We start from the raw sequence: 27,676 nt of genomic DNA on the forward strand, positions 1-27,676 counted from the left end.
ATTGACCAATTTTGTGGATTTATTCTGTGACAAAACCATAACCCTAGGGTTAGGGTTAAGATTAGGGTTCGGGTTAGGGTTAGGGTTAGGATTAGGTTTAGGTTTATGGTTAGGGTTGTGATTAGGGTTAGGGTTTACATTAGGGTTAGGGTTAGGATTAGGGTTAGGATTAGGGTTAGAGTTAGGGTTAGGGTTAGGATTAGGGTTAAGGTTAGGGTTATGATTAGGGTTAGGGTTAAGATTAGGGTTAGGGTTAGGGTTAAGATTAGGGTTAGGGTTGTGATTAGGGTTAGGGTTAGGGTTAATACTAGAGTTATGATTAGGGTTAGGGTTATGATTAGAGTTAGGGTTAGGGTAAGAGTTAAGATTAGGATTAGGGTTAGTTATAGGATTAATATTAGGGTTAGGATTAGGGTTTTGATAAGGGTTATGGTTTCGGGTTAGGGTTAGGATTAGGGTTATGTTTGAGATTAGGGTTAGGGTTACGATTAGGGTTAGGGTTATGATTAGGGTTAGGTTTAAGATAAGGGTTAGGATTAGGGCTAGGGTTAGGATTAGGGTTAGGGTTAGGATTTGGGTTAGCGTTAGGATTAGGGTTAGGGTTAGGATTAGGGTTAGGATTAGGTTTAGGTTTATGGTAAGGATTGTGATTAGGGTCAGGGTTTACATTAGGGTTAGGGTTAGGATTAGGTTTAGGTTTATGGTTAGGGTTGTGATTAGGGTTAGGGTTTACATTAGGGTTAGGGTTAGGATTAGGGTTAGGATTAGGGTTAGAGTTAGGGTTAGGATTAGGGTTAGGGTTAGGGTTATGATTAGAGTTAGGGTTAGGGTAAGAGTTAAGATTAGGATTAGGGTTAGTTATAGGATTAATATTAGGGTTAGGATTAGGGCTAGGGTTATGATTAGGGTTAGGATTAGGGTTTTGATAAGGGTTATGATTTAGGGTTAGGGTTACGATTAGGGTTAGGGTTCGGATTAGGGTTAGGTTTAAGATTAGGGTTAGGGTAAGAGTTAAGATTAGGATTAGGGTTAGTTATAGGATTAATATTAGGGTTCGAGTTAGGGTTAGGGTTATGGTTGTGATTAGGGTTAGGGTTAGGGTTAAGATTAGGGTCAGGGTTAAGATTAGGGTTCTGGTTAGGGTTAGGGTTAGGGTTACGATTAGGGTTAGGGTTAAGATTAGGGTTAGGGTTAGGGTTCAGGTTGTGATTAGGGTTAGGGTTACGGTTAAAGTTAGGGTTAGGGTTAGGGTTAGGATTAGGGTTAGGGTTAGGGTTAAGATTAGGGTTAGGGTTAGGGTTAAGATTAGGGTTAGGATTAGGGTTAGGGTTAGGGTTACGATTAGGGTTAGGGTTAAGATTAGGGTTAGGATTAGGGTTAGGGTTAGGATTAGGGTTAGGGTTAGGGTTAGGATTAGGGTTAGGGTTAGGATTAGGGTTAGGGTTAGGGTTACGATTAGGGTTAGGGTTAAGATTAGGGTTAGGATTAGGGTTAGGGTTAGGGTTAGGGTTAGGATTAGGGTTAGGGTTAGGGTTAGGATTAGGGTTAGGGTTAGGATTAGGGTTAGGGTTAGGGTTACGATTAGGGTTAGGGTTAGGGTTAGGATTAGGGTTAGGGTTAGGGTTAGGGTTAGGATTAGGGTTAGGGTTAGGGTTAAGATTAGGGTTAGGGTTAGGGTTAGGGTTAGGGTTAGGATTAGGGTTAGGGTTAGGGTTAGGGTTAGGATTAGGGTTAGGGTTAGGGTTAGGGTTAAGATTAGGGTTAGGGTTAGGGTTAGGATTAGGGTTAGGGTTAGGGTTACGATTAGGGTTAGGGTTAGGGTTAAGATTAGGGTTAGGATTAGGGTTAGGGTTAGGGTTACGATTAGGGTTAGGGTTAGGGTTAAGGTTAGGGTTAGGGTTACGATTAGGGTTAGGGTTAGGGTTAGGGTTAGGGTAAGGGTTAGGGTTAGGGTTAGGGTTAGGATTGGGGTTAAGATTAGGGTTATTCTTAAGGTTTTGATAAAGGTTAGGGTTAGGGTTAGAACCAGAACTAAACTTAAGCAAACAGAACCAGAACAAAACTCAAGCAAACAGAACCAGAACCAAACTCAAGTAAACCAAACCCGAACGGACCAGAACCCAACCAGAACCCAACCAGAACTAAACCAGAACCGAACCAGAACCGAACCAGAACTGAACCAGGATCGAACCAGAACTGAACCAGAACCAAAATCAAGCAAACAGAACCAAGTCAAGCAAACATAACCAGAACCAAACTCAAGCGAACAGAACCAGAACCAACTCAAGCAAATTGAACCAGAACCAAACTCAAGCAAACCGAACCCGAACGGACCAGAACCGAACCAGAACCGAACTTGAGCTGAACCAGAACCGAACCAGAACCGAACCAGAACCGAACTACAACCGAACCAGAACCGAACTAGAACCGAACCAGAACCGAACCAGAACCGAACCGAACCAGAACCGAACTCGAGCAAATAGAACCGAACCAGAACCGAACCAGAACCGAACCAGAACCGAACCAGAACTGAACCCGAACCGAACCAGAACCAAACCAGAACTGAACCAGAACCGAACCAGAACCGAACTAGAACCGAACCCGAACCAGAACCGAACCAGAACCCAACCAGAACCCAACCAGAACCCAACCAGAACCGAACCAGAACCGAACCGAACCAGAACCGAACTCGAGCAAATAGAACCGAACCAGAACCGAACCAGAACTGAACCAGAACTGAACCAGAACTGAACCCGAACCGAACCAGAACCGAACCAGAACTGAACCAGAACCGAACCAGAACCGAACTAGAACCGAACCCGAACCAGAACCGAACCAGAACCGAACCGAACCAGAACCGAACTGAAGCAAATAGAACCAGAACCAATTGAAGCAAACAGAACCAGAACCAAACTCAAGCAAACAGAACCAGAACCAAGTCAAGCAAACAGAACCAGAACCAAACTCGAGCAAACAGAACCAGAACCAAACTCAAGCAAACATTATTATTGTCCTCAGGTTGGCATTGAGAAAAATCAGATGCCTCAGCTTGGATGGGCTAATCCCATTTCTCCTCTCAGTGAGTATTTGCCCGGTCTTTGAGAAGAACCCTAACCTTAACCCTCTCAGAAGGAACAGATGAAGCCATGATACACAACCTCCCCTCCATCACCTGTATCCTATATTCTCACGTGATTGGCTGCATGGCCGCCATGCTGACCAATCAAAACAAAGTTCTGCTGTGAGCAGAGCTGGGGCTGAGCACTGAGAGCTAAGCAGCGAAAGGAAAAAACTGAGAGCCGGCTCTCTCTCGATGCAAGCCGGCTCTTCTGATTCACTATAAAGCTTCGGTTCTGAGAGCCGCAGCTTTTGATCATGACACATCACTAATGTGCTTAATCTTTGTTACAATTATGAGGGGGCCTTGGACAATTTTCTCACCTGTAAGGGGTCCCTGGCTCCAAAAAGTTTGAGAAACCCTGGTCTAGAGCAGAGGTTCCCAAACTTTCCCCCCCGGCACCCTCAAATTATAGGTGCCAAAGACTTGCGACCCCCACTGTCCCTTGGAGTGATTAAATGTTGCTTCATATTTCATAAAGTATTATACTAATGAAAAAAAAAAAAAAAATTTTTATTTCAGATGTAATTGCTATTCTTGTAGATATTTTTTAATACTAAAAAAACCCCAACATTCTAGAAGACATCTTGCGACCCTCCCATTGGTGTCTTGCGACCCCCACTTCGGAAACCCCTGGTCCAGAGGAGTATGACATTATTGACTCGGTCTCCAGTTTCCCCAGATCTTAATCCAATTAAACATCTATGAGATGTGTCTAATGCACGGAGGCCCCACCTCACAGCTTCCAGGAAATAAAGGATCTGCTGCTAACGTCTTGGTGCCAGATACTTAAGTAAAATCTCCAGAGGTCTAGAGGAGTCTGTCTCCTCAGGTCAGTGCCAAAAGAGCCCTGATCTGACTTTATCAAATCAAACTATGTGACCGAAATGATGAAATATAAAGTGCTGACTCAGTTACATAAACTTCACAAGAGAAACTTGAGGAAAAAAAGAGAACACACTTTATAACAGATACTGTGACAAAGTTTTGAATTCAAATCTTACTTGAACAATGCTTGTAACCATGAACTTGAAACACTTTCTACCAATTCTCCTCTTCAGAAATTGATTTGGGCCCAGATCAGGAGTCACCACAAGCATCTAGAATTTTACTTACATTATATCTTCAGCAGTGAGGTCAGCTACAGATTCTAAGAAGAAAGAGTATCAGGTTTAAGGATTACATTTATAGACAGTTCTGAAAAACAAAACCAACTGGAGGAAAAATGAGAGCAGGTCATTGAAGATTTATAAGAATTGCAGCTGCATATGAAGTTTCACCTCTACTGAGCACAATAGACTTCTAAAGTATTTTGTTTTGTTGGCCTGAGAAAAACAGAAATTCACCCCAAAATATAACTTTGGCCCTCTCATATGAATAGTAAGTAATATGTTAGAATTTGGGCTTCTGCATCATTAGTTACATCTGTAAGAAAAAGGGCTTGAAGTATCAGCAAAACATCCATGTGACACAACAACCTACAACATATCTATTGTCAACATTTTGCTTCTATCCTGCTTATACATTCTTATATCAATACTGGCAAATTCTGAAAAAATATTAGAATATAAAAGTAGAAAAGGAAAGAAACTATTGATGTAAATGTTCAGTTTGTTCTGAATTTTAGTCTCTGCTGCAGTCTGAAAGAGCATTGCCGGTCTGAAAATTTAATCTGATGCACATTCAAAGAGCTTTCTCTGAAGAGGGATCACTGAAGGTTATGCCACTCAAGATCAGACAAAGTGACTCAGCATCCCTTATCCAGATTTTCTAAATTTGATTACAGCTCTGCATCAGATAGAAAGCTCTGTGTCTCTGTGAGAATGTTGTGTAGATGCTGGTGAAGTTAAACCGCTGATGTTTTCTGTTAAGCATGCCATAGATCTCTTTTAAAATTAAACCAGTGCTTTTTGAAATTTTCCCAATTTTTCAGCCAATTAACAGTAATGTTAATGATATGACACCAGTGACAGATGTTGCTACAGTGTGAAATATCACACTATTTACAAACTTAATTGAAGAAGATGGTTTGGAGCTTTATTTACATCAACATCCATTAGTTTTCATTTGTCAGGTTTCCAGTAAGCTGCAGCCACCAGGGCTGAAAAAATAGAGCAAACGCTAATGTGTGAAAAAAAAGGTTCCTCAAATGGCCACTTGAAGCTGTCTCAGAGAGGGAGTCATAGACCCCCATTTTAAATGCCAAACTTACCAAACATAATATATTAAAAGCATAGTCTAAATTCATAGATGTGCTAATTTTCCTATTCGCAACAGCGGTACCAGAGTTGAATTGTTTCATAACTTTTTGCAATGAAAATCAAATCTCAAAGTTTTCCGCTTTGAGTGATTGGTAGTAGCTGTCGATAAGGCGGAAGTGTTATAAACTGCAGTTCATTGAGAATCCACTTGAGGCTGGCTGCAGAAACACCGGAAACTACATAGACAATCTTCACAGCAGAAATAAACATGTTTACAGCCTGGTTCAAAAAACGGCTTGGCTCTTCATAGCTAATTTCTCTATCAGCACACACTGTATGGGGGGTGAATTTTTTTTTCTAGCGCGACGGTTCAGAAAATATTAAGTTTACAAGTTTTTGCCCATATAAGGACATGACTGACTTGACTCCCCGACTGGAACACATAGCTGTTCAAACTCCGCCTCTTTACGTCACACTATGCCTGGTTGAGTTACGCATTTCCAATATGGCTGCTGCCAACGATTGGCTTCAAAACAGCGCTCAGGAACAGATGGGTGACGTCACGGATACTACGTCCATATTTTACAGTCTTTGGTAGTCATGCCATAATCACCATACCTGGCATGTTAGCTGAGCTTGTCGATTGCAAATTGGCTAGCTAACAAAGAACCTGGGGAAGGCCCAGGACACTCCCAGGACACGCTGGCGAGACTATGTCTCTCAGCTGGCCTGGAAGCGCCTCGGTATCCTCCCAGAAGAGCTGGTGGAAGTGGCCGGGGAGAGGAGTGTCTGGGCTTCCCTGCTGAGGCTGCTGCCCCCGCGACCCGGACCTGGATAAGCGAAAGAAGATGGATGGATGGATGGACAGAGAACCTTGCACATCAAATATTTTCCGCTTTTCCAACACAGAAACTTAGTTTGTTAAGTGTGGATTATTTAGGATGGCACTGGGTTTCTGCAGTTGGGACCAGAGTCTAAATATAGTCCCAGAGACTTACTCTTTTTCCAAAAAAAGGTTCCTGATAAGGGTTTCTTGGTATCTGAAGGTACAGGGACTTTGGATACAATTTACAGCACTGAACATTTCCAACCAGCTAAATACTTAAGCAGGCTTATCTACCCAGTATTCATAGATTTTTCAAAATCCGTACCAGACAAGAATTGACTGGAGGAACCTTTTAATCCCTTGAAGAGTACCCTGGGACTAAAAATTTCTGTTTACCTTTAGTGGATAACTTTGATAATCCCTTGCTCTTCTTCAGCTCCATGCTCCTGCCTAAATGGTCATGTGTCTTTGAGTCCCCCATCCCCCCCATCTCCATTCTTGGCTGTGGCTAAGTGCTAGAGTTGGTGGTTCGATCCCTGCTCCAGGGCAAGATTCTGAACCCCAAAGAACTCCAGGTGACATAGTCAGAGGTGTATGAATGCATATGAATGGGACAATTGCACCCTCTGCCATTAGATTATGAATGTGGTATGAATGGGTAAATGAGACAACAAAAATGCATAAGTGCAAGTCCATTAACCATTTTCCAAGTGGTATTCCTCTAACCGATTGGCACAAACATCCTGGCTCAGCCCACTTTTTCTATACACTCTGTGTTTTCCTCAGACAAAGATAAGTTTGAAATAAAATCTAACTGAGACACAGTGATGTTGATCTGCACACCAGAGCTGCTCATTTAGACAAAGCCTTTGAGACTGACAAGATAGGAGAAGTAATGCTGCATGAGAGGAAAATGATAGGGGCCTGTGTGTCACATGGAATAAAAAGAAGAAAGAAGAAAAGAGAGAAATGTCAGATATTGTGAAGATTTGAAGGCAAGGCAGGATATTGTGAATCCACCACCAAGTCCCAGACCGTTTTGGGAACTGAACTCATTTCCAGGTCACTTGCAGCCCTGTTATCCATGCAGAAGTGCTGACTGCAGGGTCAGGTGTCCCTTTGGCCACCGCTGATGAGATCAACAGTGACTTTACAGGGAAAGATAGAAACTTCTGGCAAAGTAATGAAAGTATGAGATTAAATTTAATTCCACTCCCTGTTGCCAACTCATACCCGAAATGTGAGTCAATACGACCTAATCACATTATGAAAGCTTTTCCATCACATTTCATGAAAGCTACATTTTCTGTGCCTCTGCCCCGTCTCTGAGCCAAAACTGGTGTAAACAACATTCCCGCCGCTTTAGATTAAAAGCTTTCCAGGACGAGAAGAGACTGTAGGGAGATGGAGATGAAGCTATTTTCACTTTGGTTTTATTTTTCAGCTTTTAAGTTATGTATTAAGTTCCAGGCTTTTCAGCTTAATGCACTGATACTGTGGCTTGATAAAATAGCCTAAGAGGCTTCACTGTTGATAGCTTTAGAGTTGTGAAAGTAGTTGTTGTTGGGCAGTTGGTCAGACCATTTGGTCCAGATTTAACTATAACCATTGTTATTGGATGAATTACTATGAAAATACATACAATCATGGTCCCCAGAAGGTGAATACTAATGGTGAATGTTATCCCTTCATGTATGCTAACCTGTTTTAGAGTCGCACTGTTTTAGAGGCTAATCGGAGGCTTGTCTTTGGTGCTAACATTTATATATTCCACAGGATTAGAAGGTGACACAAGGATGGATTTTCACTCCTGTCCCATCCCATTCCCACAGAAAAAAATCTTGTCATGTCCCAATCCTGGGCCAGAGTTAAAAAAAAAAATAATCCTGTCCTGTCCCACTCACGGTAAAATGACTCCCACTCCCATCCCGCTCCCACTCGGAATGACTCCCGCTCCCATTTTTCTCCTTCTTTTATTCTTTAGGCAATACATACCTCAACGAACAAAAGTGCATTACCTTCCCAATTCACATACTCTTCCTGAGTTTTGGAAAACTAAGACCCAAGCACTCATCTCGGGTTAGGTGTACGCTCCACTTGTGATTTTGGTTAGCACTTCACTTTCACTACACATCAGAAAACCCGTTCGTTTTTGCTTTATTTGTGGATGCAACACAGACGTGCTCCTCTGCCTGCAGCGCACTGATCAGTTGTTCAGGTCTGCAGCTTCAAAGTCATAAAAATACAACTAAAATGAACAATAATGAGGGATTCTGACCGCGCCGGTGTCATGCCGTTTACTGCAAGCAGACGTGGACACCTTTATGAGCCGGAGTTTACAGGGGAAAAGGCGATTTAATGCACCGTAGGAAAAAAAAGGAGAAACTTCAGAGCTAAACTGGAGAGCAGGAGAGATTCCAATGTTACCTGGTGGTAGGGATGGGTACCGAATTCGGTACTTTTATAGGTACTGACCGAATTCCGTCGGTACTACCGAGAACCGACTCACGTAAAGTCAAACGGTACCATGTTTCGGTACCTGAACGCATCCTTGTGAAGGGGAGGGAGTGAAGGGGAGGCGAGTTTCCATACTTTCGCCCTGTAATAAAGTCAGAGACTGATCGGGTGGATGTCTCTGCTCTCTGCTCGCTGCATCTGCGTGGGAGCGCGCCAAACGGAGCCTCTAGCTAACAGGCGCGCACACTCACTGCGAGGCAGAACTGGAGGATTTAGTTTATTTTATACAGTCTATGGTTGAGATGGACTCTCTCGCTCCGACTACCTGCCCTGTTTACAACCGTTCCTGTGTGCGTGAATGCCCAACAAGTAAGTTGTGTGTCCTGTTATTATAAAGAGACGGAGAACTTACTTTGTCCCGTCCGCAGGCATTCACGTGTGTTCATTGATAAACTCACGAAAGAGCAATGAGACGCCACGAGCACGTATCAGCTAATATATCCAATCACCTATATAATCCTGTTTCTGTTCATTTCATGTTAAATTAAATTAATATGTTAAATTAAACAAATTTGAGATTTTTTTTTTAAATTAACATTTATTACCACATAAACACAAAAGTACCGAAAATTGGTACCGTTGAGTACCGGTACCGATTCCCAGGTACCGGGTATCGGTACTGTATCGGTTCAAATGTGAAAGGTACCCATCCCTACCTGGTGGTGCAGGTATGTAAACTGTGAGCTAATGTTTACAGTTTATACACAATGAACTGAGAAAACTTCTTGCTGTCACGAGTAAGACTAAACAGCAGTCCCTCTAGACCTTCCCACTCACGTCTGCTCCCGTTAACTTTTTTATCCTGTACCGTCCAAACCATGGGATTAATAGCAAATATGACTCCCATCCCGTTGGAATCCCGTGACCAGTGGGATTCCTGAAAAAATGTCAGCCTCTACACAGGATGACTAGAAATATATTTGGTGATCTTTTCGGCTCGTGTGTCAAATTATCTTTTTTTAATTTCATCAACCATCTACTCACCACAAACCTAAAGACATTCCTGCGTGCTTCAGCTATGCAGCACCTCAAGCTAGCAGCTAATTCACAACTGTCTTCTTGCTAACAAGTTCAATTTGGTCTGAATTTTTTCAATGTTATGTTAGAACATGGTAACTTCATGCATGTTAGCCTTAACGGTAAAGCATGGCTGTATCTTCAAGGTCAAGAGCTGCTGATAAGGCTTGGCTAGCTTTTATGGGAGGTACCTCAAAAGACAGTTAAAAATTTTGGGGAAGATGCTAATCGGTTAGATGAAAACTGAAGATAGATACCCTTTTTAACAGCAGAGGGCGCTGTCTACCTTTGACTTCTCATTCAACATCAACACATCTTTCGTCTGTAGCAGATGAAGATTTTGCTGTTGATGATGCACCGCAAGTGTTTACCACACACAGACAATACGTGGGCGGCCTGCTAAGCCGAATGTTTTAGTTTGTTTTTTGTTTTTTTGTCAGTATAAGATTGCCACCTGCTATTAATCAACAAGTAAACAAACGCTCTTATCTTGGTGTGGGCTGAGTGTTGCTACAGCTTCCACAGCTGCTCTGCAGGTAACACAGAGAGAAAAAATAAGAGCCTAGACCTCTTTGGGGATTGCTAACACTCTGTGGTGGACCAGGTACACAACCTCATTACTTAAAACTCTCATTTCAGCACTTCCTAGCTTCTTCCTGAAATGCCTTATTTTGGCTTATTTCCCAGTGATTATAAAGTTATTAGATAGTCATGAACAAACTTATGAGTATGCTTTTACAGAGAACATCTGACGCTAGCCATTATCACCCCGTTATAGCTTTTAGCAATTAGATATTATTACAGTCCCTTATTGTTGTAATATAACTTACAGATTGTGGTTCCAAGCCTTCGTGAAGGTCTTTATAGATGTAACAGCTCCAGATTTCTGCAACAGTTCAGCTGCAAATACAGCTTGTCATCAGATCAGTGGGGAGCACAAACAGCTCTGTTGAGGCTGTTATTGATAAGCTTGTTTTGAAGCTGAAGCTGAAATTGGGCTTCATTTTTTTTAGAAATAAATCATGTTTTTCATTGAAAGTCAGAAAACATTTGATCACCACAACTTTTTTTTTACTCTTGTTGGACTATAGAGACCTGCTTTTTATGAATGCTCCTGATCAGCTTTTAAATAAAATAGATATCACTGTGCTTTATGTTTTATTGCCGGTTGTAGTTATCATGTACATCACTGTTCCTTATACGCTGTCGCACACTGTCCATCTTTGTACGGTCGTAGACTCTCTCACTGGCTGATTTTTATTTATAAATCTATTCTTGGACTTCTTCATACATACTTCTGTGTACACATGTGAAGAAACCTCAGCCCATATGGCCTGCGCCCTCAGGACATCATACAGTTACAGATCCCGAGAGTCAGACCAGAGCTGGGCAAAAAGGCTTTTAAATTTTCAGCCCCGTTTACCTGGAATGATGTGCAGAAGGACTTGACACATCTTGTAACTCTGGGGGAATTCAAGTCAATCATAAAAGACAGAGAAACAAGCTCAATTGGATCTTGTGATTGCACTGTGGAACCATGTGAAACTGACCGTATTCTATTTGTGTTCTTTTGTGTGCTTGTTGTGTGTTGTAACCTGTTTTGTGCTGCCGTCTGGGCCAGGTCACTCTTGAAAAAGAGGTTTTAAAGGTGACATATTAAGCTCTTTTTCATCAAAATATATTGGTCTAAGAGTTCCCCAAAACATGTCTTTAAAGTTGATTGTTCAGAAAACCACTTTGAAATCAGATTTTGGCATGCCTGTAAACCCCTCTTTTTTTCAGTCCTGCTCAGAACAGGCTGTTTTCTGTGTCTGTGTCTTTAAATGAGAACAAGCTCTCTGACCACGCCCCCTCAGGAAGTGGATGCGGCCTCGGCAAATTCGATTTTGCATATGTCACCTTTAAATCTCAATGTGTCTTTTTCCTGGTTAAATAAATAAATAAAGAAGGAGAAGATTGTCTGATTAAGAGAGAGGCAGTTGGAGTTTTTTTTGCCATCCTGTTAAAAGGGTTATTCATGTCAAAGTTGAGCTTTCGAGATGTCAACAAACAAAAGATCACTTTTTTTATTGTGTTTATTCATTACTTTAGACTTATTCTGAATCTGAAATAGGGTTTGATCACTTTCCCTGGCTTTAAAAAATGTAAAAACTGAAGTTAAAATCTCCAGCCCCTCCATTTTTTATGTTTGCTTGTCAGCAGGCTGTTGCACCACTGCTTTTGCTGTTGCATTACTATTTATCTTTATTTTCTGTAATTCATGTTTAATCCAGGGATTATGTTGAAACCACAAATGCACAAACATCATTAAACATATCACCAGGTGGCAACCTACTTGTAGAACATGGCTTTGCAACCCTAAAAGTGATTAAAAACTCCTCATAGCACTTTTTAGATACAAAATTAGATTTTCCTCCTCTTGTAAATCAGAACTACACACCAGTTTATGACATGCCATGGAAAAATTACTGTGGCAAAAAGGGGCTAAACTAACAGACTTAACCCCTCCCTGCAGTGACACATGTGGCCGTGACCATCCTGAGTTTTAATGAACAAATCTGCAGTATAAAACATCCCTGCAGGCAGAGAATCATTTAAAATTAACAAGAGAGATGATATCTTGTCACTGTTACAAGGTCAGGACCGTATCATCATTTGTTTTGCAGCGCTTTCCTGCAGCATGAATCACTTCCTCCTCCCAGTCTGTACTCCTGCTATGTCCTTCAAACACATCCTGTCCGACTGGTGTAATTGCACCATGACAAGACCGATTCCTCATCCCCATCAATCACTCTTAGGGAGATATGGGCTTCCTCCTAACATGACGACTCCCTCCCTTCCTCCCTCTCTACCTCCTCTTTTTCCTCCCTACTCTGCCTCTATTTTTTATGGTTATAGTGATAAATAACACATCCAACATTCAGCCCCCTTTGGTCCGAGCCCAGATTTGTTGGCCTGCATCCTATCAGGGTTGGACCAGAAACATAGTGCATTGAGTGATATATTGACCATGTTGGGTTTGTGACAGGTTCCTCTTATGTTAGTGCTTCTGAGCTACCTTTGAGCACTCCCAATGTGTGGTATGTTATTTTTACGTTGGGGTTTGTGGACCACCATTAAAGAATTAATTCTAGGCGATACATGAAAGGGAAAATATACATCCAAAAACTTAAGAAAAATGTATATAGAGGTCCTGAAAAATTGGAATAACAAGTAAGAGGTATACAACTAATGCCTTAAATTAATGTTGGGCATCAATCCAGATGAAAAAAGTCTCTTGGGGTGTCATTGTTGGACAGATTCAGTAATCTTGGATTGGACAGATGTGCAGAGGAAAGATAAAATCACTGTTTCATAGATCTGTGGCATTTCTAAATAGCCTGTTCTGCTGGAGTGTGATTATTCCGCATGGTTGTATTGACCTGGGAAGGATCTTTTACCCTTAATTGATAGATTTTTTTGCATTCAGAGGCTTCTTTTGTTACACCCAGAAACAAATCAGTGCCGCGGTAGGTTCACAGGCAGGCTAGTCTATTCATAGCAGTGTGTGCAAATGAGTCACTGAAAAGCCGCTCTTCATCTGAACCAGTATAAAGACTGTTTGTGTTGTGAGGTGTTTTGTTTCTTATCAAAAGAACAGAAGTGGAAAGTTTGCTTGGGGAGCCTGGTGATAGCATCTCACTCGCACAGTGAGGGGAAAACTCTAAATTTACAAAACAAAAGCACACTCAGTATGAATGCAAATTCAAATCTGCGTATTCAGTGTAATTATCTTCAACTGTACACAAGCAGACTGAACAAAATCTAAATTTAAATCTGATTCTGAATGTCCTGAAAGGCCCTGTGTTCAAACTGAAGCCCTGGACTTTTAGTGTAGTGAGTGTGCACAATCTCTGTTCCTTCCAAATTAAAATGCATGCGTCTGTTAGTGTTTAGAAATGGAACTGAAGTTGCCCTTGACCAAAGCACTCACCACAGAAGTAGACTTGGTCCCACGGTGCTGCACAGTGGCTTCACTTTGCCCTTAAATAGTCAGGATGGGTTAAATGCTAGAGGACAAAGTCTCCCACAGGGAAGTATAAATAATAACTGGACCATTAAACCCATCTCTCCCTGCAACCCGAACGTTTTAGTTACTTAAATTACAACACAAGTTATTGGGGTTATTATCTAGATGAGTCTGCTGCTGGAGTTGAAGTACTTCCTTGTGTTTGGTGAAGTTAGCGGTCTGGATAAGAACATTTCAAAAACATCTGGATGTAGTTGATGGTACCAGATTCAGACTACCCAAATGATCATCTCAATATATTTGAATAACATAAAAAAGTAAAAAAAATGTTGTTCCTAATGTAGTTCAAATAGGTAAACTTTCATAGATTCTTATATTCCTGCCTGACATGTGAAATTACATATTTAAAGCCACTTTTATTTTAATTAAGATGAATTAAAAATAATTTAATAATAATAAAATATTTCATTTTTAATATTTCATTTAAGTCTGATTTTATCTTCAAGATTAATCAAAAACCGGGACAAAAAATCCCCAAAATATCCAACTTCTTTTTAAAATTATTTTCTTTGTTAAATACACAATAACCCCCCCCCTCCACACACACACACACACACACTCCCTGGAACAAAGGGCACCACTCCACCGTACTACATTAAGGATTTTTTCTATAGGTAATGTTCAAAGCTTAAGTTTACATGTCAATACTGGGATAAAAACATCCAACTTCTCATAACTTTTGAGGTTTTTCAGATACTGTTAGTAATAACAATAATAACAATAATAATAATAATAATAATAATAATAATAATGACAATAATAGTAACTGTATTTATATAGCCCTTTCAAAACAAATTACAAAGCACTTTGCAAACATTTAAAAAGGCAGTAGGCAGCAGTTAAAAACATATTATCATCCAACATAAGTTTTAAAACAAGCATCAAAGCAATATAAGGCAAGTCTACAAAAGTGAGTTATCAAATGTGATTTAAAAGACGACAGTATGTTAGTTTCCTGGATATCCTCCTGCAGGTCATTCCACAGTTCAGGAGCCCGAACAGAAAATGCTTTTTATTGGTTGACTGTTTCTGATATGCCTTTTAAATGGAACCTTTAGTACTTTTATCATTTAATTATGTCTATTATTATTATTTTTTTTTCCAACTTAAAATGTAGAAAATTTTCAACATTTTAGACAGACAGTGTGACATACAACATGAGGTATAAAAAAGTAGAATAGACATCAGTTGGCACATCTGAATGTTAACACCCTTCCCCACCCGCCACCCATTACAAGGCCATTCGACAACAAACAAAACAAAACAAAAACAAGACAAATAAACAAAAAAAACAAGAAAAATATATATATATGTATAATACAAACACCCATGGACAAATAGCAAAATAAAATAATAATGGTATCATGTCTTTTAATTTTAACATTTTTATTGTTAGATTAGTTTCAGGATATTTTTGTATGTTTTGCACATTAATTAGTTTGTTCTGTCTCAAATCTGTCTTCTAACTCTGTATTGACCTAAAATCTCACTGGCTGCAAAACAAGTTTATCTAAAGGGAACAAACAAAGTAACCTGAACCTGAACCTGAACAGATGACACCAAGGCTAAAACTTATAAGGGACACAAGATCCTTAAATAATGTATCTCTATTTTTTACTCTTTTTTTTTATAGTTACAAATACACATTGCGTTACTGAAAGACCTACAGCACTAGTGTAAGCATACATGTATTGGTCTGGTAATAACCTTGCAGTATTGTGAACATGTTTCCCCCAATGTCCTAATCTAGAGGGATGTAGCTGACTGAGGAAATTCCTTCAATTTCAATGCAAAAGATACCCCAGAAAGGCATAGTCTACAGAGTATGCATTCAATATCCCCACAGTGCGCATCAACACAAGTATAAAGGCTATTGATTGGAGGCAGCCATCTGAATAATGCTCTGTGCATATTGTATTTGATGGCAGGTTGAATGTGAAGTATGCTACTGGAAGTAGAGATGAAATTATGCATGAAGACAGCAGTGACTGTTCTGCGCTCAACTACTCAGACTGAGCTTTAGAGGTGTATTTTAAAAAACTGCTCATCCTTCCTGAAAGATCTGTCATCTGTGCTGTCTGTATTTCCAGCCCATGACGCACCCACACACAGACAGTGACAGAAAAGAAGCAGACAGAGGAGGAGACTGGTGAGGGGGCTGGTGCATTTAGAGTATGTTATGATCAGCTTTCCAATTTGGACTGTTTGAACTAAATTATTCAGCCAGGGAAGGGAACTTTGTTTGAATTACCTGAGGGACATGGAAATCTCCCCACACAAATTAAGGATGGGAACAGAGGGAGTGAAATCAGGAAGTCACAGAGTTTGCAGTGTTAATAGATCCATCTTAACTGTCATATTAAATATTACAATATTTTCACATATTCATGCCCACAAGAAAATTGCCAAACCATTACAAATACCCATAAAATGTAACATGCTATTGCTCTTACTCCCGCCATTTTAGTTATTTAGCTAGCTTGCTGTCTAGCTTGTTTGCTAATCTTTGCGCCCTTAATCTCAAAGTCTAATCTCTACACTTTATCTTGTTTCTGTGGATGGAACCCAACTTCCCTCGTGACTAATTTTTACCTTTTGTTAGCTAGCTGAAGCTAATGTTATTCCTACCTTCAATTGCTAACTCATAATAGCTAGCTGTTTGCATACTTTTATAAGATATAGACACAGTTAGCCTGCTATTGAACACTTAATTTAAAGTGTTAGCTAAAAATCAAGCTATGTGCCCATGACTCTGCATTGTGTCATAAATATACAATGTGTCATGCTAATTGTTGTTAATGAGTGTTACAAGGCTTCAGTTCACAAAAGCTGGCAACTGTGCTATACATAGATAAATTCCAACTTCCTTTGTATTTTTTATTTTTTTTTTAACAACTTTTCATTGAGTTTAAACAAAGAAAATTACAATACACAAAACTGTGCACAATACCCCCCACCCAAAAGCGCTACATCCAATACAAACATAGAAAATTGACTGCATAACAAAATAGTAAAACAAATTAAAATCACAAAACTAATATAAATTAAATAAAGTAAATATGTAGATACAAATTAAATGTTAAAATAAAAAGCAAAATGGAAAAATAATAGAAAAGAAAAGCAAAAAAAAGCAAGCAAACATTGAATTTAATCTAAATAGACAATGAACAGATATGTTCACAGATAATATAAGATAAAGTTAAATGTTGTTTCCAGTCCACATGTGAGTTTAGGGTAACCAGTCATCAGAAGCCATGTCATGTTGTGTGTCCAACTATTGGGGTTATAAGAGGGGTCTTCCACTCAGAAAAGTGCCCTCCCCTCAGAAGTAGTTTCTTTAGGTCTACTTCCCTTGTTTTTCATTTTTGCCTTCAGCGTATCCAAGCAAGTTATCTAACTGAAGCTAACAACATTCTTACCTACAAATAGTTGTTTGTGCTCCTTTATATGAGTCATAAACACAGCTAGTAAGCTAGTATGCTATTAAGCTTTTCATTTCCAGTGTTGGCTAAATAGCAAGATATGACTCAGCATTTTATTATCAATATACAATGTCACATGCTATTTAGTGCTAATGCAGGTGTTGTGAGGCTTCAGTTCACAAAAGCAGGCACCAGCGCTGTACTTAGTTCCCTATATTCCTTCAAGGAAACGCAGACCACCCCAGATGTGGTTGTTTAATTTGCACTGTTAGTGGACATACAGAGCCAAAGGCTGAGTCTTTTATGATCCTTGATACACAAAGAAAAAACCTTAACTTGATGAAATTTCCAGGTTATTGCATGAAGGCTTTGGACTTCAGGAACCGTTGTAATCTGGGTCCTGGCTGCAGGAGAGGACTGCTAACAAATATTGAGCTTTTTCATATTGCAAGGATACCACTGGCGTTGTGCTGGGAGGTGGATTTTTTTCCTAAGAGGCAATTTTTTGGTTTAATCCACACTGAGTGACTAGAGAGATATCAGATTTAAAGTTACATTAGCTTCCTTCTGCCAATCCTCTTTTACATTTCCAAGTTTTGTATGTTTTTCAAATCCCCACACAAGTACTCCTTCACATATCCCCATGAAAGAAATCCATGCCAGTCTGAAGGAGAACTCCCCCACTGTATATGCTGTGTTTTTCTCCATCCAAAGAACGGAAAAAGCACTGCAGCTTCCATGTTCCACTCAGACTGTAGCTTTGATAAATGGTAGTGGTCACAAAAGCAGCACTCTCACGTATTCAAGAGAATCAAACTGAAACATGAAAAAAGAAACTAGTTTCCTCCTGTAGTGATGGCTGTGACGTTCTCCCTCATGCAGAGATTTTACAGCAGAGAAACCTCAACTCTTTAACTTTTTTCTTACAGTTTTTCTTTTTTGGTTTGAATACAGTCGATCAATCAACAATCCAATATTGTCATTAACATGGATGTGCTGGAAATGTCCTTTGTGGTGGATATATAAATGTTAGTGCTTTCTAACTCTTGCTAAAGCAGGCGAATGAAGGCTTTGAGATGAGAGGAAAACAAGAACCCACTATCATAGTGTGCTGCCTCTGTAATCTCAAGCTCATTATGATTTAAATAGAAACGCCAACCACATCTACTGCTATTTTTGTGATGTTAGTACACATTAGCCAAGCGTAGGATTAGCCTTGCTTCCTGTTTTGTACTCACAACTGACCCTCCAGAGGTAGATTCTGAACACTGCTGTGATATTTTCGTTTGCTCAAAACATATTTTGTTAACTCTTTTCATTTTATCATCAAAACAGGTGTTCCTCTCTTGGGTTTGCCTCCATGTGGCGCCATCCTTCTTTGCTCCCCCCCCCCCATCTGTGTGCTGGTGCTCCACTGTGTCCTCCCACGCTCAGAAGTATGGCAGTCTTTGGCGTTTCCAAACAGGTTAATAGACCTCTAACCCCTCATCACTGATCAGCATGATTAATCAGACAGCAGAGCATTCCATGATTCCCCTCCCTCCTCTTTTTTCTCCCAGCTCACCGGCTCTCTATTCCTGCCAGATGGTGTCAATGCAAAGCTGAGAGCAGAGGAAAATCAAAGGTAGGCTTCAGAGGCTCAAAAAAAACCCCAAGAAAGCACAGCAGTTATCTCCTGCTGTTCAGATGACACATTTACAGGCTTCATGCACTTTATGTAGAATAACCCCTTGAGAGAGTGCAAATTGGAAAACACTTCACTGCTCCCCTGGATCGCTCTGTTAACAATATAAAAATACAGTGATTAATGCATATAAGCTGCTCCATAAAAGCACATTCCTCCAGAATTTCAAACACTAAAGTATAATCTGTTTATTAGGTTATTTGAGTATTTTGAGGAACCAGTTAAGCTTTCCATTTAATAAGTATAAAAAAACTAATTAAAATTCTTGTATGACTTAAATTTTTTCTTGAAGTAGTTGCAAATTCAAAGATAACTTTAATCATAAAAAAAAGACTGAAGTTTAAGGAAATAATCCTTAATGGTAGTACGACAATTTCAAGTTGTGACGCTATGTAAAATGTTGATGAAAATTGAATTTTATTGTTTTTTAATAATGAAAACCCTGGAATTAATTGAATGTAAAAAACATATAAAATGTTGAAACTGAAAAATGATTGTTTTTTAAAAACTACACGCTTATTTAAAATTGGATGCCAGCAACACATTTGACAAAAATTGCGACAATGACAACAAAACATTGAAAAAGCTGCATAATGTAAAAAAAAAACACATGAAGTAACATTTTCCAACTAGTTGTATTAATTTGCAACAGGTTAGTATTAAGACTGGGTATGAGAAGGGGCAAACTGCGTGAGCCAATAGTACAACAATCTCTAAATAATGGATTGCAAAGAATTCATTGATTTTAGATTCTACAGTACATAATATTAATCAACACTAGGAGAATCTGGAGAAATCTGCTATCTACTTAAGAGCAAGGTAAAAAAAAATACTTAATGGCTCTGACCTTCAGGTCCTCGGTTGCACTGAATTAAAAACAGGCATGACTCTGGAGTGGAAATCACTGCATGGGCCTAAAGTCACTTCTAAATACAACTGTCTGTGAACACGTTTGCTGCTGCATCCACAAATTCAGATTACAACTGTATCATGTAAAGGGGAGACCGTATATTTCCATGATCCAGAAATTCTCTTGGCCTGATCTCATTTAAGATAGGCATAAACAAACTGGTAGACCGTCATCTTGGCACATGCATAATATACTGTACGTGTATTGCCATGCGCAAGTATGGCTCTACCTTGGTAGGTGTTTTAAAAAACCTCTGTTTTCTGTGACCTAACACGCTGTTTACAAGTGGACATGAGGCCAAAAGCAGAGAAAAAGCCACTTGATACAAAATAATGATTTACAGATTAATGTATTTATTCAATATGGTCTATATTAACTGCTGAAAAAATAGTCCCTCTGATTCTGTTGTTTCACTTCCATGGCAACACATTTTGGCTTGCCGCCTTTAGGGATGCATAAACATTAAATTGAACATTTCAATTCATAGTCAGGTTAAACCGTGAGCCTCCTTATTTGTCATAACTCACATTAAACTACACATTTCAATTGAAGATGACGTTAGACAAGGTGAACTTCTGCAGGAACGTCTGTTTACATTTCTGTCCTCATTAAATTCTCCTTCTTCTCAGGGCTTTAGCAGTTGACAAACCCTTAAACATCGATGACATAGTTGTCATTTATGTTCAGCATTGTTGCTATTATCACTCCTGCTTATGTTATAAGTTTCATTATAGGGATTTCATAACCTAAGAGATGCTCTCCCCAGCTCTGCTGTCATTACCTTGATTGCAGGACAGAATCCTGCTCCACTTTTCCCTGTCAGAGATGATTGGGGCCCAGTAGCTCCTCAGGCTGCTCTCACATCTGTACATGCAAACTTTCAAGATCAGCTTGAGATGGAAATGAACGCTTTCGCCACAGTGTCAACAGGCAGAGGTGAAATGTGCTGGACTAATTTCTGCTGATTGGTCTGATATTTCACTTTTGCTGTTGAGAATGAATTTTCGTTGTCTTTAGATTTTTAGAATCAATCAAGTGTTACACACAGCCAGGTAGTGACATTTTATAGCGTGTTTGTTTGATCTGTACCTGTACTTAAGTGCAGAAAATACAATTTGTATTACACAGACTTGTGTGTCAGACTATGTTTAGAAGTGCTGGAATTGGAATTTTGTTATCTTCTAACAGAGCCAGTCCCCTCTTTTTCCAGTCTGTATGTTAAGCCAGCTGGCTGCTGGCTGTATCTACACATTTATCATACAGACATGGGACAGGTATCGATCTTGTGATCTGAATCTTGGCAGGAAAGCAGATAAGAGCATTTCCCAAAATGCCACCTCATTTAAAATTCTATTCACACACCTGCCACTTGCCAGCTCTTCTTCTAACATGCCACTGTCACTATGTCTTTGCAGAAATCAAATTTGGTTAAAATCATGGAACATAATAATTGTCCTGTTTTTCTGACCTATATGATCAAGGCATGCTAAAATCTGTGATGATCATTTGATTTCTGGTAGTTAGTTCTCAATTACCGCCATTGTTTGATCACACAAAGATTAAACATGTTTTTTATGATCACAGAGAATGATGAGAGCACAGGGAGGCTTTTCATTGGGACAGAAAAAGGGACCAAATTGATCCATCAGCCTGGTCTGACTCAGTAGTTTAATAATTACATGGCGACATTTTCAGACATTTTGCACGTTATTACACTTCCCTTTTTAGCTTTCACCAGTCATTTCAAGCCATTTTGTCCTCGCTGACTGCAAAGAAGGCATGTCATTTTATGCAAAAATGTCACAGAGAAAGACTCTTTGAGATTCGGTATATGTTAAGTGATGTAAAATAAGAATGATCATACAAGCCTCTTACCTTTTTATTATAGTCATTCTAACCCAAACCATTCCTGACTAATCCACTGCTGCAAATAGTGGTTTAAAGCTGCAGGTACACATTTATAATTCTATTAATAATAATGATACAGTTGATATACACTACCAGTCAAAAGTTTAGACACATCTTCTCATTCAATGTTTTTTATTTATTTTAATTATTTTCAACATTGTAGATTAATACTGAAGACATCAAAACTAGGGCTATCCATTGTGTACTAACCCTACCTCTGAACAACACAACTGATGGTCTCAAACACATTAAGAAGGCAAGTCATTCTACAAATGAACTCTTGAAAAGGCTCATGTTAATTAGAAACCATTCCAGGAGACCACTTCATGAAGCAGACTGAGAGAATACCAAGATTGTGCAAAGCTGCCATGAAGGAAAAAGGGGGCTACTTTACAGAATCTGAAATATAAAACATATTCTGTTTTTTTAACACTTTCTTGTTAATTAAATAATTCCATATATGTTCTTTCATACGTTGATATCTTTGGTATTAATCTACAGTGTTTCAAATAGTTAAAAAAAATACAAACCCTTGAATGAGAAGGTGTTTCAAAACTTTTGACTGGTAGTGTACATGTATTTATTTCATTTTGTTTCACAAAGTAAGAGAAGCATGCCGGTGTCATCCACATATTGACAAATACCGGTACTAAGACTGTGTCATATTGTTTCATATCACATTGCTTTGCATCCCATCTGATTAGTTTGTCTCGTGTCAGATTGGATCTGGTTTAGTATCCTTTTCGCCATTGGTTGACACCTACGTCCAGATAGCGGTGTCTGTATTGGGACTTAAAAAGTTGGATTGGTACATCCCTACTTCAAAGCGACAACCTTTAAAACTTAATCATATAAGTCTACATTGAGAGCATGCAGTCAGCATCTCATTTGAATCCCATATGCCAGTATATGTAACTTGGAATGGCAGACTTTACTATGTAAATTAATGCAAACATTGGATTTAAGTATGTGTTAGCAGACAGTGATAGAAATAGGAATATGAAGTAAGTAAAAAAAAAAGGCCCTGTGGAAAGCACAGGAGACAGAAAGTCATCACAGTCTGTTCTTGGACAGCTATCCTGAGCTGACCGGCACAATTACATCTAAGAATCCGTTATTAGTTCAATCACAGAAATGGCACGCACAAAGCCAGGAAAGATCCGGTGCCCTCTGTCAGTGTCATTAGCTGGAAATGTCAAGGTGGGCTCTGAATCTGAGGGGGGGAGAATCACAGGGCTGGAGTTGGCCTCTAGAGAAAAAGGGGTTGAGATATTTCTGTCTGCCATTCCCACCCTGCACACTTCCACTTGGGTTGTGGCAATGAATATAATGATCCAGCAGCAGAGAGATGGCAGGCTGCCATTGTGGTCTCTCTGAGTGGGAAGTGTTGATGAGAAAAAATGCCAGTTTTTTTTAAATTTATAACACAGTAAAGAAAGCAGATTAAACTTTTCAATAGGTGTCATTTGGAACCACAACAGATAAACTCTTGGGAAAACTAGAATAACACATTGACTCGAGGCCTTCCTGTGTTTCCCTTGAATGCATGATTTAATCTAGCGTCCAATTCTCTTGATTCTCATTGTCACTGTGTTTGTGGAGGGCTGGCTTACAGAGCACGCATGAATGAGAAAAAGAGCTTCAGCTGCAGCTTTTGCAGACCTCCACCAGTCTCGAGGGTATTTTCATTTCAGAACCAAAGACGAAATAATTAGAGGCCGTTTCGTTGAGGGTAGCCTTCATTTAAATTGGATCAAAGAAAAGAGCAGGGAGATGGTAGCTTTCCAAGAAGTAGCATCCATGATGTAGACATACTTTTGTTTAATCAGACTCTCTGAGATCTACATTCCTCATAGACATAGCAGTTATGAGGACACACACAGTCATTTTCTATATCTCCCTGCAAGCTTGTCTTTTTAATTTAAGAACACCTTTAAGGAAGTGTTCAGAAGAATTGAGGAAATACATGTTTTTTGGTGAAATAATCACTGTGCTTCATAGCTGATAGCAAATGCATGATGACTGAAGTAACTAGGACAAAAATATTTACCCAGTAACTGATTGGATTTGGGGAATGAAGAAGATTAAGTCAAGAATTAACATGAAAAAAGCACCATAAGATGCCTCTACAATCTGTATCACATTTCAATCGTGCCTTCATGGTGGTCTCATGCACCACTCAGAGATGATTATTTTTTATCCCTTGAACGTTGTCACAGATCAGACTTCCTGGAAAAACAATTGGAAGTGAATCTCAGCTGAATACAACACATTAGTAATACTAGTCCTAATCTTATTTTCCATGCAGGTATTGACTTTAGGATCAACAGGATTACAGTGCAGCTGTATTAGTGTAAGCGGTTCAGTCATCTAAATCAGTGATTCTCAAATCTTTAACCCTCAGTCCTGTTAGACCAGTTCACTTACACCAACTGTCATGTTATATATGACTGGATTATACACTGTTTTTTATGTAGGCTTTGAACCAGGGGTCCTGCTCATCATGTTGAGATTCCTATCCACATAGCCACCAGCTTACTGTATATTATGCTGCTTATTATCTACTAACTACAGATATAACAAAACTTGACATGAAATAAGGAGATGCACATTCTTTGACAGCCCTAGTTTTATTCCTTTAGACAGGCTGACTCTAATGACAGGCAGGTACACTGTCCGCCTCAACTCGGCCTCTTTTCCTCTTGGTGGGTCGACCGAAAGCCCAATCTTATAATCAGTCTGTTTATTGAATTATTTGGATATTTTGAGGAACCAGTTAAGCTTCCCATTCACCCTTAAAACCACAAAATTGCCCCCTTTGGTTTTAGTTGTTACTAATTCACACATAAAAGAGCAAATTCATCTTTAACTAAGTCATGATTTTGTCTACCTGATAAGTCAAATACATATTCTCATTTCAGCTCTGCTTTTGGTCTCCACCAAATCACCCTAAAGCTCTGTTGTGTTTCAAGCTAGTAGCTAACTATATTGAAGTGCTGCCTTTTCGCTTAAGCCGAAAATGTTCAGTCAAGAGCTGAAGAACTGAACTGGAACTTGCATCAAACCCCCAAAACGCGGATTAAAGCTTCTTTGGGGTGATTATTCTCTGTAGGTTTACCATCATTTGCCTTTCACATTCCATCCTGTTACTTAAAGCTGGGGTTGGTAGTCAGATTTAGATACACTTTTTGTTATACTGGTTAAAATGATCTTTATGTCCCGATGGGAATCAATACATAATGTGTTCTTAAAAAAGAGTGAAAAAAAGCCGCTATCTACAGATGGAGTAAACCTGGGAAAACACCAACCAATCCCTGCAATCAGGAGCCAAATTATGAAACCAATCAAATCCCGTCCTGCCGTTCTGCCCGCCTCCTGCGCGTAGATTTCATGTTTGTTTGTGTTTTTAACTTTGGGGCCCTAGCTTTAATGTATTATCTTGTTTCAAATCCAGTTACAGTACTGCTGTGTCTTGAACGGTTTATCTGCAGGAGAGCGTATCTCAGCAACTTCTACAAATTTCTGTTCATATTCAAAAGCAGTTCTAATAAATAATTCACTTTGCCAGGAAACAAACACATTTGACTTCCTCACAGCACATTAAGCACGTTTTCTGCAATACACGACCTGCTTTGGAGTGTCTTTTCACGTAGGTTTAAACACAATAATTGCCTGTCAGTGGATTTTGAAGCTGAGAAGGTATTTATGATCTGTAGGTGTGTGAGGTGAGTGTTGACACAGCTGACAGGTGAGTGACAGTTTGCTGTTAATGCAGAAAGGTTTCATGTAATGAGTGGGAACATTACGGCTAATCAAAATTAGAGCTATTATTGTGTTAAATGTACAGCAGTAGCATGTTCCTAGCATGTTGTATTAGCTGTCTGATACCTGTGTAACAACCAGTCAGTAAAGCTTTCTAAAGACTGAACCTCTTCAACTTTTATGCTATTAATAGCCCAGTGGTAATTACTTACTATATGTCCGTCACAAGCTAATTGATAGCGTACATTTATGAAACGCTCGCTAACTAAATTAAATGTGTCATCCATGTATCCGTGCTGCAGCGGCCTTTGATGTACCTTTGAAACAAACTTCAAAGCTGAGGGAGCAGTGCTGGTCTCTACTGATGTCTCAGAGAGGGCGAGGAGGGTGTGCTGGTAGAGCAGAAGATATGAAGCCCTTCACTGTGGTTCTGAAGAAGAAACTACAGGACAGCCGCGGTCACAGAGTTAAAAGGAGGTTACACTTTCAACAAATGACCCATGTGCTGCAATAAGTGAAAATAAATCAAGCAGCGTTTGGCCTGATTGGTGTTCAAGGTTACAGGATTCAGGGGTCCATCCCACTAAATGCAGGTCGAGAGGCAGAGAAACAGCAATACACACACACACACACAGTACAGGCCGGCTCCCCTACCAAAAACATGTTTCAACTACAAAAAGGATTCATGTGAGTGTTTCTTTGGTCTGCCACATTGGTGTCAAAGGTAAACCAAGGGAAGGATTTTAAAGATAGTATGAAGGCTGAAGGTTGGAAAGCTTTTTTAGGGTGACAAAGTGATGTGCCCATGATGGACTGTTTCTGCTTCTAGAAGATAAAATAAAAACTATGGCCTTGCAGAAGAAGAAAAAAAGAGTGGTTAGCCTTGATGGTCAAAATATTTCCATGCTTCATTCTGACTATGAATGTAAAAGTCGTATAGTCAAATGGAAAGTCGAGTTTTAACAAGTAAAGCCAAAATTATCAAACAGACGTTGAAGCTGTCATCCTTCGTGTCAATTTCCATTGTGTTCAGCAAAGTCTACCAAGTGCAGTTTCTGTGCAGCTGTCTAGTTATTTTTAAAGGTGACATATCATGCAAAATTGACTTTTTAATGGTTCTTTACCTGAAATATGTGTCCCTGGCATGTCTACAAACCCCCCGAGAATGAAAAAAATCCATTCTGCCCCTGTTTTGATTTCTACACCTTTCTGTAAATGTGTGCTGAAACGAGCCGTTTCAGACTTCCGTGTTTTTGTTACGTAACAACAATATCCGGTCTGTCACGGAGTCAGAGCTCAGAGCTTGTTCAGCCCATAGACTGTATAAAATAATACTGAATCCCCCCTCCGTTTTTCATTACCTGCACAAATGTGTGCTAACAAGGAGCTTAGGAGGGAGGCATGCTAGTTGTAGGCTGTCTTAATAAACACAAAGGTCGGTTTTACTCCCCACGTCTGCAGATTTGAAGATCTAGTGGATGATTTTTATTTGTCATGGATAAGTGCTAGCGCTAATTAGCATAGCCACATAGCTACATGTTCGTAGCTGTAGCTGTAGCTGTAGCTGTAGCTGTAGCTGTAGCTGTAGCTGTAGCTGTAGCTGTAGCTGTAGCTGTAGCTGTAGCTGTAGCTGTAGCTGTGTACCAAGACACACGTCAACATACTGACAAATAAAACAACAAGAAACACTAAATCTGTGACCAATCCTTCATAAAAGGTCCTGCAGCCTTTCTGGCAGAGGTCGGTTTTACTCCCCACGTCTGCAGATTTGAAGATCTAGTGGATGATTTTTATTTATCATGGATAAGTGCTAGCGCTAGTTAGCATAGCCACATAGCTACATGTTCGTAGTTCGTATGTGCACTTAGACTGCTAGGCCACTGGCGCACCACCTAGTTCTTTTTTGTACCATCTTTTTAGAACATGATGGTATGAAAGCTAGCTATAGTTACAATACTGAAGCTCAGCAGACAGTAACTTTCATAGTCGTGAGATATGGACATTGCCTGCAACCATTTTGCTCTGAGTTGAGCCACCTTTATCTTCCAGCCAATCATTGTGTCAAATTCCGGAGTCCTTTCAATTAAACAAACACGGCACTATGTTTTATCATTTTAAAGACAACCACAATCAGTGTCCTTGAATTTATAATTGAGAGCTGATAAGGGAGAGAAGCGGTTAAATGGCGGCACCGCTACATGGTCCACTTGGCTTTGTTTCCAAGCATGCAATGTGCAAAGCA

The 27,676-nt window shown here is 39.6% G+C and overlaps 1 protein-coding gene across 1 annotated transcript in view; it reads left to right on the forward strand.

Annotated features, from left to right (window-relative positions):
• cdh19 (cadherin 19, type 2) overlaps window positions 1–27,676 on the forward strand; it is a 291,932-nt gene that overhangs the window by 12,565 nt on the left and 251,691 nt on the right. Inside the window, exons 3-4 of the mRNA XM_034706572.1 lie at window positions 18,506–18,635; window positions 18,730–18,794. The gene's annotated coding sequence lies outside the window, so the exon portion shown is untranslated. The remainder of the gene's footprint in view (window positions 1–18,505; window positions 18,636–18,729; window positions 18,795–27,676) is intronic.

Source organism: Notolabrus celidotus, chromosome 17 (genome assembly GCF_009762535.1).
Source record: "Notolabrus celidotus isolate fNotCel1 chromosome 17, fNotCel1.pri, whole genome shotgun sequence".
In the NCBI taxonomy this organism is placed as follows: domain Eukaryota; kingdom Metazoa; phylum Chordata; class Actinopteri; order Labriformes; family Labridae; genus Notolabrus; species Notolabrus celidotus.